Source organism: Echinops telfairi, unplaced genomic scaffold (assembly GCF_000313985.2).
Source record: "Echinops telfairi isolate 266 unplaced genomic scaffold, ASM31398v2 ScPeMD7_4;HRSCAF=17, whole genome shotgun sequence".
Classification (NCBI taxonomy): domain Eukaryota; kingdom Metazoa; phylum Chordata; class Mammalia; order Afrosoricida; family Tenrecidae; genus Echinops; species Echinops telfairi.
Window position 1 is genome coordinate 1,127,557 of NW_022103900.1, and position 6,135 is coordinate 1,133,691.

Consider the following 6,135-nt stretch of genomic DNA (forward strand, 5'->3'; position numbering starts at 1 on the left):
TTTTAAATCATTTTCTTAGGGGCACATATAACTCTTATCATACATACATCAATTGTGTAAAGCATATTTATACATTCATTGCCCTCGTCATTCTCAAAACATTTGCTCTCCACGTAAACCCCTGGCATCAGCCCCTCATTTTTCCTCCTCCCTCCCCGCTCCCTCATGAACCTTTGATAATTTATAAATTATTATTTTGTCATATCTTACACTGTCCAACGTCTCCCTTTTCTGTTGTCTGTCCCACAGGGAAGAGGCCTATATGTAGATCCTTGTAATCGGTTTCCCCTTTCCACCCTACCCTCCCTCCACCCTCCTGGTATTGCCACTCTCACCACTGGTCCTGAAGGGATCATCCGCCCTGGATTCCCTGTTTCCACTTCCTATCTGTACCAGTGTACATCCTCTGGTCTAGCCAGATTTGTAAGGTAGAATTGGGATCATGATAGTGGGGAAGGGGTGGGTAGGAAGCATTTAAGAATAACAGGAAAGTTGTATGCTTCATCATTGCTACACTGCGCTGACTGGCTTGTCTCTTCCCACACGACCCTTCCATAAGGGGATGTCCAATTGCCTATAGATGGGCTTTGGGTCCCCACTCTGCACTCCCCCTCATTCACAATATGATTTTTTGTTCTGATGATGCCTGATACCTGATCCCTTCGACACCTCGTGATCACACGGGCTGGTGTGCTTTTTCCATGTTGGCTTTGTTGCTTCTGAGCTAGATGGCCGCTTGTTTACCTACCAGTAACTATCTTGATGGCATGTTTGACCAATTTGATCCTGCAGAAGTTAATAAAGTCTTCAGTCTTCTCATCATTGACATTTGTGTTTGGTGCATATATTTGAATAAGGTGTATTCACTGGTCTTCCTGTGGGCATATGGATAGTATCCTATCACAGACAGTACTGTACTTCAAGAAGGATCTTGTCAAGTTATTCTTAACAATGAACATAACACCATTCCTCTCTGTCATTTCTGGCATAGACCATATGATTTTTTATTTGATTCAAAATGATCAACGCTAGTTGATTACGGCTCACTGATGCCTAGGGTATTGATCTGTAGGTGTTCCATCTCATTTTTGATGACTTCCAATTTTCCTAAATTCATACTTGGAACTTTCCAGGCCCCAATTATTAACTGATGTTTGCAGCTGTTTCCTGTCATTTTGAACCCTTCCACATCAGCAAATGAAGGCCCCCAACGCTTTATTCCACCAAAGCATTAAGACCGCTCTACTTTGAGGTGGTAGCTCTTGTCCAGTCGTCTTTTGAGTACCTTCCAACCTGAGCGGTTCATCTTTTCGCACTGTATCAGACAATGTAAGGCTGCTTTTCATAAGGACTGATTTTCTGGAAGTGAATCACCACTTCCTTCTCCCTAGTTTTAGTCTGAAAGCACCACTGAAACTTGTCCTCCACTGGTGAACTATCAATGGCATAGCTTTCAGCATGATGGAAAACCATGAGCTACCACGATAAGATAAACCAGCAGACAAGTGGTGGCCATTGCCGTTGGGGATATAAAAGGGTACAGGGGCTGTGGAAAAGAGTTTGTAGTTGCTCAAGAAGTTCAACAGAATTCCCACATGGCCCAGCAATTTCAGTCCTAAATATATATATATAAATAAATAAACATGTATTTAATGGAAAAAACAGAATAGGTACCCAAACAAAGACTAGTACACAAATATTCATTTGGGCACTATTCACCACACAGATATTCATTTGGGCACTATTCACAATTGCCAAAAGACAAAAACAATCCAAATGTCCATAGGCTTAATAATGGATGAACAAAATGGTTCTATGTTGAATGTTGATTATGATTACCAATATAATGGGATATTATACAGCCACAAAAGGGAATGAAGTGCTAATAAGTGCTATAGCATAGCTGGACCTGATGATGTATGAAAAGAGCCAGCTGCAGAAAAAGCACGTATTGGATGACACGTGAACACCCAGCATAGTTGCCCCATGCTGAGGGAAGGAGAAACGCGGAGTGACCACTGCATGAGCAAAAGGATCCTTTTTTTAAAAAAAATAGTTGTACTGACATATAATTCACAAATCAAACAATTCAATGGTTTAAATATTTTAAAGTTACGTAATCATCACCATCAATTTTAGAACATTTTCTTCATTCTTGTATCCATTATTATTAGCTCCCCAACTTCCCTGTCACAACCCTACAAAAGTATTAATTGCTTTCTCTATAAATTGACCTATCCTCAGTTTTATATAAAGAAAATACCCCCCAAAAAAACTCAACAGAATAAAACACCAAAAAATTCTGAATCCTAAGGATAACAGAAAGTAGTTAAAAATGGACCCAAAGGGAAAACAAATGACAGTATGCTCCATTTTATCCCCCTACAACTACAGTCCTCCACTTCCTAAAGCACTGTCTGCGAGCAAGGCCAGACACACAGTAGGTCAATGGACCAATAGCCTTCAATGGTGGCTGAGTGCATTGGAGGCTCTGTGAATGGACTTGGGGTCTTCACAGTCATTCACAGATGGGCTTCTTTTGGAGTTATATGAAAGACTGCAATAAGATGTGGTAACAGTTTTGCCGTGAATGCCACTGAATTGTACATTTGTAAATGGTTAAAATGATAAACTTCTATTATGTGAATTTTATTTCAATTACAATAAAAATATTCAAAAAATAACTATTATTTCAATTAAAATAATAATAAAGCTAAGGGGACAAAATAGTATCAAAAGCTAAACATTGGGCAGAGACTCAGAAATCTTGACATTGGACTGTTTCCAAAACACAGTTGTCTGGTAAAACAACCTAAGTTGCCTAAGAATTTGTCCCAATTCTTCAGCGTCCCACAACTCCACTTGCTGAAATCAATTAATAGAGTTCTTGGTGTTTGCCCTGATCATCACGCAGGCAGGTAAACTTTAGTTAATATCCTTCCCTCCCTCCCCAACAGTAAAAAATAAGATAAATAGACTCTATCTCCATAATTGTACTTAGTCATTTAGTGCAGTAGCATCTGCTTATCATGATTTACAAGAATTTGGCTAGCAATGAGAGTTGCAGAAAACATTTGCATAAAGGAATTTTATTTACATATTTTCCCTTCTTAAGCAGTAGATACTCAAAATGGTCATGAAAACTCGGGCAAGTTCAGTATCAGCACTGGTGATTAATACTTTTCTAAGAGCCATACTGTATGATCCACAAGAAATGAACATTTAGTTATCCAACTGAGAGGACAGGGTGAAGGTGGGTGTCTTAAAGTGAGGTGCAGTGACTTACTTGGCACGGGTGTTCTAGCCAGTCTTTGTAACTCCTACCAAATGACTGGGCCGGACCATCCAGATTGAATGTATGCACTCTTTTCCTAATGGGACTGGGAAGGAGAAGGTGGAGGGAAGTGCCGATAGGTTTACCCTAGTCATATAGAAATGAGGGATTGTTAACAAGGTTAATTGTGACGGTAAAACCCCAGAACTCTTAATATGGGGGACTGATCACTTGACATCCTGCTGGGTATAAAACGAGCCATCTCGAAAACAGGAAAGGGGACTCTCACTACCATCATGAAAGGAGAGCCCAGAGCAGAGTATATCCTTTGGACCTTGAAATTCATGCATGCTGAACCTCCTCGATTCAGAAGACACCAGAGGGACACCAGAGCAGTGGCCGAGGAGCAGCAGCAGACAGCAGTATGGAATGTGTCAAGTTGAGTGCCTTCCAAAAGGCGCATGGCTTGCAGAATGGGTGCCTCCAGGCACTTTTTGGGGGTGCTAGGTTTGCTGACTCATGGAGCTAGGGCTGAGTGTCGTTGGTCGGAAGCTTAGATTTATCAACAGTACTAACGGAGTTTTGTAACACTGTCTGTGCAGAGCGGAGATCAAGGGACCTCATGGTTGAGAGGTCAAGGATCAGAGAGAGGTACACCCACAGGCAAGACTGAGAAGAGACTTCTGACTGAAAGAATTATATTCTGAGTATTTTTTTTTATCTTGTACTGTAACCTGTTAATTTCCCTGATGTTATTAGGTGCCCTCAAGTTGGTTCCAACTCATAGTATCCTCTGTTCGACTGAACAAAACACTGCCAACTCCTGACACAACTTCAAAATTATGTTTCAGTACACTGTTGTCACAGTGTCAATCTGGCTTATAGAAGGCCTTCTTTTCCACAGCCTGTCTACCTTACCAAGCATGCGTACTTAAGACAAAGTCTCACCATCCTTGCTTGTAAGGAGCTTCCTGGTGGTACTTCCTCCAAGACAGATTTCTTTGTTCTTCTGACAGTTCATTCTACTTTGGGGGGCAACATCCTAATTCAAATGCTCCAATTCTTCTGTCATCTTCTTTATTCATTAGCCAACTTTCACATGCATATGAGGCAATTAAAAACACCAAGGCTCAGGTGGACCTGCCCTGTGGGTTTCCACGACCATGAATCTTTATCGTAGAAAGCCTCATCTTCCCCCCAAGAGCAGCTCCTTAGCTATGTGCCGCCATAGCTCCTTTAGTTACATATTGGGCTGCTAACCTAAGGTCAACAGTTCGAAATCACCAGTAGCTCCAGAGAAGAAGAGGCTTTCTACTCCAATAGCGTTCATCTCAGAAACCTACAGGGGCAGTTCTACCCTGTCTTGCTGACAGGGAGTTTTGGATTTAGAAATGATTAAAACATGGCCAACACCAGACAATTCCCAAACAAGCCTCAATTTAGATGACCTTTCTTTTTCTGTTGGATCTACACAGAACACCCGTTGTCCAAATCTAGCTGACCACCCTGAAACTAGAAGGAAGATGGGGCGCTGTGCTCCAGGGAGGATTTCGTCACAGAAACCTCTGGGGGCAGCTCTCTCTGTCCCATAGGGTTGCCAGTGGTCGGAATCAACTAAGTGGCAAGTTTGGTTGCCCCCGCCCCCATAGCTGTTTGCTAGAAAAGGATTCTCAGCTAAGCCTGGAGCAAAAGTCAGCACGCTTCCATGAAGAACCAGATCACAAATATGTAAGACTGTGGGCCATTGGGTTTGTCACAAAAACGACTCTGTGAAAACCAGTTGGTCGTGTGAACCTAAGCGGTGGCAGCTTCTGGACGGCACAAAACACTGGGTGAGAGCGCTCCTAAGACCCTAACTGGCTTAACACTAGGCCTACAGACATTTCTTATACACCCATCGCTATGGACATGCATCAAACCAACACGTGAACGATACCGCGCATTTTCTTTAAAGACACAATGATATACTATTAACTTATAAATGCAACCATGCGATACTACATATATAAAATTTAGAGCAGTGAACATCTTACAACATTTGAGACGCTGGGGCTACATAGCACAGGGGTGCTTGGGCAAGTCAGTATGGCAATGTCAACTGCACTGTTAATTGTAACAGTTGCTTTCATGGATGAAGTTGGTTTCCTGGGATTAATACTTGATTTACATTTGCGTCAAATTGATGCCTATCTGTAGAGATGGGCATACCACACAGAGAGACTAGAAGGCTTAGAAGGAAATGAATTTGGATATGTATATATGTCTCATTAAATGGATACATCAACATAAATGATAAATGTAAATCATTTCTGTAATTTTCATTGAGGAAATCAAAAGTGCTTCAAAATGACACTACCCGTAAACCTAGTGTTAAGATTCTCAATCCTAAAACAGGCCTCAAGGAACAGTATGTACTTAATGGATTGCGTAACAAAACCAAACTAGTTATTACAAAATCAATGTTAGTTCCTGGGTTGGCTACTGGTAAAGGAAAATACTATAAAACCTCATGGGATATGTTGTTTTCTCTCAGGCACGGTTGCTGTCTGTTGATTTTCGGATCGGATCAGGAACTGGAAACCAGAAAGGCAGAGCGGTGATGGAATGCTAGCCTTCCACACAGAAGGCCCAGGGTCCTTTCCTGGGCAGTACACTCTGTCTCTAAGCACAGGTGCCACTAGTTTATCAGCAGAGCCCTACTTGTCGCTGATACCGAACAGGTTTCAGCAGAGCTTCCAGACTGACAGAGACTAGGCAGAAAGGCCGAGGGATCCACTTCTGAAAATCAGCCAACAAAACCCCAATGGATCACACGATGGTCTGACCCAGTTTTGTACATGAGATGCCCAGGAGCTGGGAGA